Source organism: Ranitomeya imitator, chromosome 2 (genome assembly GCF_032444005.1).
Source record: "Ranitomeya imitator isolate aRanImi1 chromosome 2, aRanImi1.pri, whole genome shotgun sequence".
NCBI lineage: Eukaryota > Metazoa > Chordata > Amphibia > Anura > Dendrobatidae > Ranitomeya > Ranitomeya imitator.
The window spans coordinates 338,318,184-338,330,860 of record NC_091283.1 but is presented as its reverse complement, the minus strand read 5'-3'; the positions used below and the strand labels follow the sequence as shown (position 1 = coordinate 338,330,860).

The 12,677-nt window shown below is 45.3% G+C and overlaps 1 protein-coding gene across 1 annotated transcript in view; it reads left to right on the top strand.

The window, feature by feature from the left end:
- The first annotated feature begins 3,634 nt into the window (after positions 1 to 3,634).
- Positions 3,635 to 12,677, top strand: part of LOC138663649 (oocyte zinc finger protein XlCOF22-like) — a 50,609-nt gene continuing 41,566 nt past the window's right edge. The window contains exon 1 of the mRNA XM_069749928.1: positions 3,635 to 3,672. The gene's annotated coding sequence lies outside the window, so the exon portion shown is untranslated. The remainder of the gene's footprint in view (positions 3,673 to 12,677) is intronic.

The following is a 12,677-nucleotide window of genomic DNA, read 5'->3' as shown; positions in this document are numbered from 1 at the left end:
CATCTATGACTTTGTAATGTCCCAAAAACAACATTTGATGATATTTAATGAGCACAAAAATGAAATGTGCATTTGTCCTTCATGATTGTCATAAAGCAAAAAGACCAAAAATGATGGAAACCTGTTAAAAAACGCTTCCAAACATATACTGTTCACATATGCCACACCCCAGTAGGTGGGTGGAATGCCTGGGTAGAAAAATCTGTGTATGACGGTGAGGCCAGTTTCACACGTCCAGATAATTCCAGTACCGTACAAAAACGGTACTGGAGTTATCCGTGTCCGTGTGTCCGTGTGCACACGTGGCACATCAGTGTGGCACACGGGCGGCACACGTGTGCCGCCCGTGTGCCCACTGGGTACCACACGCACCATGCCGGAGACAGCGCTAAAGTTTAGCGCTGTCCCCGGCATCGTGCTGAAGCCCCATTCATATGTTCCCTGCAGCAGCGTTTGCTGCAGGGAAGATATGAATATTAGTGTGTAAAATGCAGATCCAGGAACCCCCCTCCCACCCCTTTGTGCGCTTCCCGCCCCCCCCCCCCCCCCCCCCCGCTGTGATTAAAATACTCACCTAGCTTCCGGATCCCTCGCCGCAGCGTCCTCTCCTGGCCGCAGCTTCTCCTGTATGCGGTCACGTGGGCCGCTCATTTACAGTACTGAATATGCGGCTCCACCCCTTTGGGAGGTGGAGCCGCATATTCATGATTGTAATCGGCGGCCCCACGTGACCGCAGACAGGAGAAGCTGCGGCCAGCACAGGACGCTGCTGCGAGGGATCCGGAAGCTAGGTGAGTATTTTAATCACAGCGGGGGGGCGCACAGGGGGTGGGAGGGGGGGGACCTGGATCTGCATTTTACACACTAATATTCATATCTTCCCTGCAGCAAACGCAGCTGGAGAGAAGATATGAATCGCGGATTCAGCACCAGTGGGGGGGACAGCGCTTGATGTAGCGCTGTCTCCTGCACGGCACACGGACTGCACACGGACAATGTCCGTGTGCGGTACGTGTTTTACACGGACCCATTGACTTTAATGGGTCCGTGTAATCCGTGCGCTCCCACGAACACTGACATGTCTCCGTGTTTGGCACACGGAGACACGGTCCGCAAAAAATCAATGACATCTGAACAGATGCATTGATTTTTATGTGTCTACGTGTGTCAGTGGCTCCGGTACGTGAAAACTGGCCTGAAACTGCTTGTCCTTCCCCTGTGTTATGTCCTTCCCAATCTGCTCTCTAGGAAGGAGGCTCCGATGCCTCCTGTCCACAACCTGCAGTTCCACAGACCACAGTCAACAACCACATCCAGTTCGTTCTCCCAGCTTTTTTCTCATGCCCCCAGACCTGTTTGTTGGGTCCAGTAGAAAAATGTTCAGCTCTCCCATTGACTTGCATTGGATTCGTTATTTGGTATAAATACACAGATATTAGAAATTATTCATGACGATTTTCCCGCATCCAAATATTTCACTGTTTGCTCATCACTAGTTACTGATGTTGGACATGATGGAATAATCCATCCAACATTTTCTGGTATATTCAGCACCATCCTGAATGGGATCCATATTCAAATTCCAGGATGAACAATATCAAGCAAAGATCACCAATGCTGTGTAAAGGAAAAGAGGAAAAAAATGAATGAACAACGAATTAAAATCATCTAAAACCACTTAAGTTTAAGTATATCATCAAGTATATCATCCATACATGGACATATATACTGGATGACACCAAAAGGGGTCAGAGAAAAGGAACAAAGCTGTTCTGTTCATTAAGGCCAAATATTTGAATAGTCCTCAATGCCCAAATATATTTGTCTCTAATTGTGCCAATTTTTGGCTGGATATGCCACCCCGCATCGTAGGAGTAATCATGTGAATCCTACAAAGTCTTAGAAGAGATGGACTGCAGACATGACTGCGTATGCCAAGTATGGTTTTTTCTTCGGGTGTAATTCTAAATACCGCCAAACCCCGACCTACTGTCCCAACCCATTCCTTAAATAAAAACACAACTATTTATATTCTTTTTGGATATTTTGCCCACAGCGGCCAACTTTTATTAACAAAATAACATAAACAGTAATACAATCAGTATATAAATTCGAGGGGAGGGTTCTTGGAGCTAAAAGATCTGGCAAAACCCCAAAAAGAAGATCGACCACCATAATACCCTCAGCCGTACATCACCAGCTCGAGGGCACCGTACATCCCGTTCCAGGAAGAGAAAAACCACCAACAGCTCCCAGGGTATAACCCCGTCCAGAGCCCATACCAAAATGCCAGATCAAACCCCACAACATTCTAAATTGCCTGTAATTATCTTCCAATTCCTTCTCCCTACCAATCAGCATCAACTCCAAGAACCCCCACCCCCCCCACCACACACGAACAGCCCTGACCACCTCAGGCTCGTGAGTGCCCCAACGTCACCAACGCCCTTTCCAACCCTTCTTGTAATGCCAAAGTCCACAAATCAATTCCAATCGCATTTAAGTGAACTTCGTCCTCCAACCAGTAATTACCAACCCCGATTCCAATTCAAAATGCCTGACGCTAATACCCCCATTTCTGGAAACGAAACCTGATACTGCCCTGTTTAACTTTACCCTAGCTCTGTTAATACCCTTCAAAGATCTAGCTACCATCCACCGCATCCTAGGCACAATATCTGACCACACGATCAACACACCCGGAAACGATACCCACAACCTCAAAAAGTCAAACCGTATGTCTCTGATTAATTCTCTGACCGTCCGTTACCCCCAAATCGTTCCCCCCCAAATGCACAATCAAAATGTCAGGCTGTCTATCCAAACGAACAGCGCTGGAAAATTCAGAAAGGGCCCTGCTCCAAACCATCCCCCTAAATCCCAACCAACGAATGACCACTTGCCACCTACTAAAACCCAGTTGTCTACCGTCTGGCCTGACATCGGCACGCAGCGACCCCCAATGCACGAACGAATGTCCGAAGATCCAGGCTAAATACGCTGACAAACGCAGCATGCTGCGATTTTCTACGCCCGTAACATACCGTATATTACGGATGCGTAATATACGGCAGATAGGAGCTGCCCCATAGAGAATCATTGGGCCGTATGCAATGCGTATCCTCTGGACGTATTTTCTCCGCTCATACGTCCGTAAAACTCGCTAGTGTGACGCCGGCCTAACGAGCAGATCTAATTTGATGCAGGTGTTAGTTTTGGTTATGAATATTTACAGGGTGATTCCATAATTTTTTCCTCAGAACTGAGTGATTCCATAATTTTCCCCCTATGCTTGGTTAAAAAAGTAACCATTACTGACTACCACATTTTTTGTTCTTGATTTCTTTTAGTGTTTCTTAAAGCCAGAACGTTGCCATTTGAAATGACTTTAGTTTTGTGCCATGTCTGTGATCTGCTTTTTTCTACAAAATTAAACAACTGAATGAACATCCCCCAAGGCCGGTGATTCCATAATTTTGCTAGGGGTGGTATAAATCCCTCCTGACCCCACACATAAACTTCCCCTCATCCAGCACCATGACAACCAGCACAGCAGAGTCCTGCATACACTGAGGCCCCTGATCATGTGACCCCTGACTCCTCCCCTCCTGTGACCTCATCACAGGTCCTGAGCGCACAGAACAACCGTGGTCTGCAGCTCTGCGGGTGGAGGTATGTGGAGATGGGCACAGGGGGGATATTAACCCCTTCAGCACTGAGACACTTTTGGGGTCCCTGTGTGGTGTGAACAGTGATGTAACATCTGAGGACAGAATGCGGCTTCGCTGGTTCCACATTATTCCCAGTCAGACACCTGCAGGATGAGAGAAGCCCAGAGAAGTTCTCCCACAATGCGATGACTCCTCTCCTGGCTCCAGCACAATAATGTAGATACCAGTGATGAGTGACCGCTCTCCACTACTCGATCCGGCATCGGGGGCTCGGACAAGCTTGTTACTGGAGTATCGCAGGTGATGGAGCGCCGTGCTCGAGTTCCCAGCCAATAAACATGCGGGGATTGCCCGCCATACACGGTGATGCTGTAGCCATGTTGGGTACTGGTATTACTGTGACTGTCCGGCCGCATCACGTTATCGGGTTTATAGAAGACCCAGTGAGGCGACGCTCGGCACACCGTCCTCAGGAAGCAGCTCAGGGAGAGTTGTTATAGGAGGGAGCGCTTAGATTATTGTCAGCCCCCTAAGGCCAGGGTCACACCTAGCATAGGAAAATATGGTCTGTTTTTTACAGCCGAGATATGCAGAAAAGTTCCTGAACAGTGATCTGTATTCAACGCAAGGATGCGATTTCTTCTCCAAAAATTATTGCAAAATGGACATAGAATGGATCCATGGACTCAAATATTCGTGAAAACATATACAGTGTATATATATATATATATATATATATCAGTGAGATACATATATACATATATATTTATATTTAATACAGCGCTAGATAGCTTAAAAGCCGATAATTCAATTGCCGGCTTTTGCTATCTCCTTATCAAACCTGACAGGATATGAGACATGGGTTTACATACAGTAAACCATTTCGTATCCCTTATATTATTACATATTCCTCACTAATAATGTTATTAGAGTCTGTGTGCAAAACTTTGGAGCTCTAGGTGTTAAAATAAAGGATGAAATCACGGAAAAAACTGGCATGGGCTCCTGTGCAATTTTCTCCGCCAGAGTGGTAAAGCCAGTGACTGAAGGCAGATATTAATAGCCTAGAGAGGGACCATAGTTATTGCCACCCCCTGGCTAAAAACATCTTCCCCCAGCCACCCCAGAAAATGCACATCTGTAAGATGCGCCTATTCTGGCACTTAGCCTCTCTCTTCCCACTCCCGAGAAGAGTAGAATTTGTATTATGGCAAGAAAAAAGCAGCTAAGTAAAGAAAAACGAGCGGCCATCATTACTTTAAGAAATGAAGGTCAGTCAGTCCTAAAAATTGGGAAAACTTTGAAAGTGTCCCCAAGTGCAGTTGCAAAAGCCATCAAGCACTACAAAGAAACTGGCTCACATGAGAACCGCCCCAAGAAAGGAAGACCAAGAGTCCCATCTGCTGCTGAGGATAAATTTATCCGAGTCACAGCACAGTTAACAGCAGCTCAGATTAGAGACCAGGTCAATGCCACACAGAGTTCTAGCAGCAGACATATCTCTACAACAACTGTTCAGAGGAGACTTTGTGCAGCAGGCCTTCATGGTAAAATAGCTGCTAGGAAACCACTGCTAAGGACAGGCAACAAGCAGAAGAGACTTGTTTGGGCTAAAGAACAGAAGGAATAGACATTAGACCAGTGGAAATCTGTGCTTTGGCCTGGTGAGTCCAAATTTAAGATCTTTGGTTCCAACCACCATGTCTTTGTGCGACGCAGAATAGGTGAACGGATGGACTCTACATGCCTGGTTCCCACCATGAAGCATGGAGGAGGAGGTGTGATGGTGTGGGGGTGCTTTGCTGGTGACACTGTTGGGGATTTATTCAAAATTGAAGGCATACTGAACCAGCATGGATACCACAGCATCTTGCCGCGGCATTCTATTCCATCCGGTTTGCGTTTAGTTGGACCTTCATTTATTTTTCAACAGCACAATGACCCCAAACACACCTCCAGGCTGTGTAAGGGCTATTTGACCAAGAAGGAGAGTGATGGGGTGCTACACCAGATGTCCTGGCCAGCAGGTGTTCTGTGCTGCGGCTGTTCGGTGCTGCGGGGGGCTCTGCCGACATCTTGTGAAATCCCAGAGTCCCTGCAGTTACATGGTTTCCTATGCGGTGGACTGGACTCCGGGAAAATGGCTGCCAGCCAGAAGCAGCGCATGCGCATATGGATATCTCAGCACAAAGTTCTCGGGAGATGAGTTCTCAACGCTGAGCTCTCATCTCCTGAGATCTTGGTGCTGAGATCTCCATCTATGCATGTGCCGACCCTGGCCGGCAGCCATTTTGTTAGAAAAATCAGATGTAAAAAAACAAAAAAGAAAGGTCAGAATAAAACATGAGAGACGTTCACTACACTTATGCCCTCCCTATAAATTTACCTGGCGCTAACTATTCTTTTTTTTGTAAAAGAAAAATGGACGTTACCAACAATACACCATACGCTCCCCTAATGCACTATCTAAAATTTTACAGAGCGCAAATAATTATTTTTTGTGCAAAAGAAAAACGGACATTACCAACACTGCAACGTATGCTCCCCTCCTGCACTACAAAAAAAGTATTTGACACAATTAATTATTTTGCAAAGGAAAAATAGATGTCACCAACCACCCAACGTACGCTCCCCTAATGCACTTGCTAAAAATTTACTCGACGCAAATAATTATTTGTTTGAAAAAGAAAAGTGAATGTCATCAACAATGCAACATACGCTTCACTAATGCTCTAGAAATTATCCGGCAATAACATTTATTTATTTTTTATGCAAAAGAAAGACGCCACCTCCCTATCTATATAATTACTCTGTATGATTTTTTTTTTTCTCAAAATCGTCCGTTAGCAACCACTGAATTCCACTACTTCCAGGGGCGCCGCTACCATGTAGCAAGTTGAGTACTTTGCCTCAGCGGCACTGCCTGCAATGAAGAGAGGGGGCGGCAGATTCAGTTAATACTGTATTCAGGGCTCCCAACCGTCCCGAATGGCCGAATCCCCTCATCCAGCCCTCCCCGCCTCATGTGACTGGTCACGTGATTGTGACATCATCACAGGTCCTCAACCTGAGGTCACTCCTCTCCTGCATCTGCTGGGGATGCTCATAGTAGGCTGTTCTGTGTGCACAGGACCTGTGACGATGTCACCGGATGGGAGGAGTCAAGGGTCACATGATCAGTGGCCTCAGTGTATTCAGGACTCTGCTGTGCTGGTTGTCATGGTGCTGGAAGAGGGAAAGCTTATGCGTGGGGTCAGGAGGGGTTTACAGTGTGGATGTGGTGGAGCCGAGCCGTGTGTGTACGAGGTGTGCGGAGCTGAGCCGCGTGTGTATGAGGTGTGCGGAACTAAGCCGCGGGTGTACGAGGTGTACGGAGCTGAGCCGCGTGTGTACGAGGTGTGTGGAGCTGAGCCGCGGGTGTACGAGGTGTACGGAGCTGAGCCGGGTGTGTACGAGGTGTACGGAGCGGAGCCGCGTGTGTACGAGGTGTACGGAGCGGAGCCGCGTGTGTACGAGGTGTACGGAGCTGAGCCGCGTGTGTACGAGGTGTACGGAGCTGAGCCGTGTGTGTATGAGGTGTATGGAGCCATGTGTGTACGAGATGTACGGAGCAGAGCCGTGTGTGTGTGTACGAGGTGTACGGAACAGTGTGTGTGTGCGAGGTGTGCGGAGCTGTGCCGCGTGTGTCTGCGAGGTGTGTGGAGCTGAGCCACATGTGTGCGAGGTGTGCGGAGCTGAGCCACGTGTGTGTACGAGGTGTGCGGAGCTGAGCCTCGTGTGTACGGGGTGTACGGAGCGGAGCCGTGTGTGTGCAAAATGGAGCCCTGTGTGTACAAAGTGTATAAAGTTGACCCGTGTATGTGTACGGAGCAGAGCTGTGTGTGTATGTGGCGGCGCCATTTTGCAGTTCGCATCAGGCAGCAGAGAGGCTAGTTTCACCCCTGGCTTCTTCAACACGTTGCGTATAAAATTCCTGCCAAGTTTTTTGTGTTCTCTAAAACAAAAATCAGACGTCACCAAACACTGTGACTTAAAAAAGTCCCCAGGCGCAGTCTCTGATCAGCAGTGATACCGATCAAAGGGCCGTGGGCACGGGAAGAGCACAAATGCTCAGCGCAGGACGTCGCACACACGAACAAAAGTATAAAACAGTGCGCTAAAAATTAAATTGGGAGGGGGATGAGGGGACTGGAACAGGGATGGGGGTGTCGCTGCTGCTGGAGCAAGCACACAGCACAGCAGTCAGATCGCAGGAGAATCTTGCACAGCAGGACGCAACACCAGGAGGCACAGATTGCAGGGGGATCTAAGGTATAGATGACGTGCAGAGCGGTGATCGCTATTTTAATCAGGAAAGGTGACGTCATCAACCCACCCATTGTGATGGCTATGATTGGTGCTGTGTCAAAAAGCACTAATCACAGCATGTCACTTTTGTTTTCAACTTTATTAACACATTGCTGATGGAGGGGGGGAACATACCCCCAGTGCAACATGCAGGGATGGTCTGCTGTCAGGAACATCATCCATCTTAACCCAGTCACCACACGATGCAGCACGCTGACCAGAAATAGCGGTGCTGTACAGGTTTGCGGAACGCAGATCGCACGAAGCAGTATATATATGGCGCATGTTGGGAAAGGGTTCACTTTTTTAGCCCCTTAGAGACCCTGCTCATTTTGTTTTTTTGCGTTTCTGTTTTTCCCTCCTCTTCTTCCCAGAGCCATAACTTTTTTTATTTTTCCATCAGTATGGCCATGTGAGGCCTCGTTGTTTGTGGGATGCGGTGAAATTGCAAACAAAGTGCAATTCCACAACTTTTTGGGGATTTTTTTTTTTTACCATGTTCACCAAATGCTAAAACTGACCTGCCATTATGATTCTTCAGGTCATTATGAGTTCACAGACATCAAACATGTCTAGGTTCTTTTTTATTTAAGGGGTGAAAAAAAATCCATAGTTAAAAAAAAAAAATTGCGCCATTTTCTGAGACCCGCAGCATCTCCATTTTTCGTGATCTCGGGTTGGGTCAGGCTTATTTTTTTGTGTGCCGAGCTGACGTTTTTATTGATACCATTTTGGTGCAGATACGTTCTTTTGATCACCCGACATTGCATTTTAATGCAATGTTGCGGCAACCCAAAAAAACATAATTCTGGTGTTTTGACTTTTTTTCTCGCCTTTAAGTGATCAGGTTAATCTATTTTTTATTGATAGATTGTGCGACTCTGAACGCAGCGATATCAAATATGTTTGTTTTTTTATTGTTTTATTCTGAGTGGGGCAAAAGGGGGGTGATTTAAACTTTTATATTTTTTATTTGTTCAATATTTTTAAAACCTTTTTTTTTTTTTTTTAACTTTTCGCATGCTTCAATAGTCTCCATGGGAGACTAGATGCTGCCATAACCCGATCGGCTCTGTTACATACTTGCGATGCCCAGATCTATATGTAACAGAATTGCTGACTTGTTATGAGCACCAATCATTGGGTGGCACTCATAGCGATCCGGCACTGATAACCATAGAGATCTCCAGGAGATCTCTGGTTGTCATGCCAACCCACCGCTACCCGCGATCACTTGACGGTGGTCACCAGTGGGAGGATTTCCGTCCGGAAGTGAGCGTTACATGCCGCTGTCTGAGTTTGACAGCGGCATTTAACTATTTAATAACTGCGGGTGGATCGCGATTCCACCTGCAGCTATTCCGGGCACATGTCACCTGTTCAAACCAGGTGACATGTCCCGGAAAGATGTGGGCTCAGTGCCGGAGCCCAGATCAAAGCGAGGAAAGCGACCTCTGCCGTACTAGTACGGCGGAGGTCACAAAAGGGTTAAACCTATTAAATAATTAATAAAAAAAAACTGATTTGGGGTCCCCACTATTTTTGATAACCCGTCAAGGTAAAACAGGCAGGGGCTGATATTATCAGGCTGGGAAAGACCATGGATATTGGTTCCGTCCCAAACTAACAATACAAGCCACCCCAGAATGGGCACATTACATTAGATGCGCCAATTCTGCCACTTTTCCAGGCTTTTGTTGTTCTGGCAGCTTATGGGGCTCTCCCAGTGAGTCATGGCACTTGCAAACAATTACAGTAAAATCTGGCGCTCCTTCCCTTCTGAGCTTGCACTGTGCCTGAAAAATATTTCCAGATTACATGTAGGGTATTGGTGCACTCAGGAAAAAATGAACCTCGGTTTGTTTTCTTTTTAAATTTACTATTAGCCCTTAAAAAAAATAAAAACTTGGGGCTAAATCAACATTTTAGTGGTAAAAATATAATTTTATTTTTTCTTCAGTGGCATAAAATTCTGTGAGGCACAAGTGGTATGAATATGATTACTGCACCCATTGGGGAGTGTGGTTTGTAAAATGAGTTCACATATGGGGGGTTTCTCTTGTTTTGGCATCTCAGGGGCTCTGCCAATGTGACATGGCATCCAGCAAAGCCTGAAATCCAATATGGTGCCTCTTCCCTTCTGAGCTTGGCACTGTGCCTCAAAAGTAGTATTCCCTACATATGGGGTATCGGCATACTCAAGAGAAATTGTATAACACATTTGAGGGTGCAATTTCTCTTGTTACCCTTATGAAAATGCAAAATTTAGGGCTGAAATAAAATTTTTACAAGGAAAATGTGATTTTTATTATTTTCACGGCTCAATGTTATCAACTTCTGTGAAGCACTTGGGGGTTCAAAGTACTCACCACACATTTAGATAAGTTCCTTGGGGTCTAGTTTCCAAAATGTTGTCACTTATGTGGGTTTTCCATCAGGGGCTCTCCAAACGCGACATCGTGTCCGATCTTAATTTCACAAAACTTTGCGTTGAATAAGTAAAACGGTGCTCCTTCTCTTCCAAGCTCTGCCATGCGCCCAAACAGTGGTTCTCCTCACATATGGGGTATCGGCACACTCAGGACAAATTGCACAACAACTTTTGGGGTCCAATTTCTCCTGTTACCCTTGGGAAAATAAAAAAATTTGGATCTGAAGTAAATTTTTTATGAAAAAAAGTAAAATGGTAATTTTTTTTAAACATTCCAAAAATTCCTGTGACGCACCTGAAGGGTTAATAAACTTCTTGAATGTGGTTTTGAGAACTTTGAGGGGGTGCAGTTTTTAGAAATGACACCACTGGCGTATCTACTGTCATATAGACCCCTCAAACCGACTTCAAATGTGATATGGTCCCTAAAAAAAATGGTGTTGTAAAAATTTGAATTTTCTGGTCAAATTTTAACCCTAATAACTAGGTAACAAAAAAAAAAATGTTGGTTCCAAAATTGTGCTGATGTAAAGTAGACATGTGGGTAATTTGTGTGACATACAGTGCCTTGCGAAAGTATTTGGCTCCCTGGAACTTTTCAACCTTTTCCCACATAAAGATACCAAATGTAAATTTTTGGCGAAGAATCAACAACAAGTGGAACACAATTGTGAATTTGAACAAAATTTATTGGTTATTTTAAATTTTTGTGGAAATTCAAAAACTGAAAAGTGGGGTGTGCAATATTATTCTACCCCTTTATTTTCAGGGTATGTGCACACGTCCGGATTTTTAGCGTTTTTTTGGCGGAATTTCGCAATAAAAACGCTATAAAATCGCTAAAAAAACGCAAACATGAAGACTGATCAGAGATGCAAGTATCAAAGAAAACAGTAAAGCCGCACCCTATAATTATATAGTCTCTGTGGACATCGAGGCGCACGTTCTCACCAGGGGGTCCATCCCAGACAGAACATCCAAATCCAAACTGAAGAAAAGGACAGCGCCACACCGGCTAGTGAAAAGCAGCTCACATATTTATTCTGCCTCCTGCGGCAACGTTTCTGTCCGAAGACCTTTGTCAAGCTTGACAAAGGTCTTCGGACCGAAACGTTGCCGCAGAAGGCAGAATAAATACAGTCATGGCCAAAAGTATTGACACCCCTGCAATTCTGTCAGATAATACTCATTTTCTTCCTGAAAATGATTGCAAACACAAATTATTTGGTATTATTATCTTCATTTAATTTGTCTTAAATGAAAAAACACAAAAAGTATTGTCCGAAAGCCAAATCGGATATAATTCCACACCAAAAATAAAAAAAGGGGTGGACAAAAGTATTGGCACTGTTTGAAAAATCATGTGATGCGTCTCTAATTTGTGTAATAACAGCACCTGTAACTTACCTGTGGCACCTAACAGGTGTTGGCAATAACTAAATCACACTTGCAGCCAGTTGACATGGATTAAAGTTGACTCAACCTCTGTCCTGTGTCCTTGTGTGTACCACATTGAGCATGGAGAAAAGAAAGAAGACCAAAGAACTGTCTGAGGACTTGAGAAACCAAATTGTGAGGAAGCATGAGCAATCTCAAGGCTACAAGTTCATCTCCAAATACCTGAATGTTCCTGTGTCTACCATGCGCAGTGTCATCAAGAAGTTTAAAGCCCATGGCACTGTGGCTAACCTCCCTAGATGTGAACGAAAAAGAAAAATTGACAAGAGATTTCAATGCAAGATTGTGCGGATATTGGATAAAGAACCTCGACTAACATCCAAACAAGTTCAAGCTGCCCTGCAGTCCGAGGGTACAATAGTGTCAACCCGTACTATCCGTCGGCGTCTGAATGAAAAGGGATTGTATGGTAGGAGACCCAGGAAGACCCCACTTCTTACCCCGAGACATAAAAAAGCTAGGCTGGAGTTTGCCAAAACTTACCTGAAAAAGCCTAAAACGTTTTGGAAGAGTGTTCTCTGGTCAGATGAGACAAAAGTAGAGCTTTTTGGGCAAAGGCATCAACATAGAGTTTACAGGAGAAAAAAAAGAGGCATTCAAAGAAAAGAACATGGTCCCTACAGTCAAACATGGCAGAGGTTCCCTGATGTTTTGGGGTTGCTTTGCTGCCTCTGGCACTGGACTGCTTGACCGTGTGCATGGCATTATGAAGTCTGAAGACTACCAACAAATTTTGCAGCATAATGTAGGGCCCAGTGTGAGATAGCTGG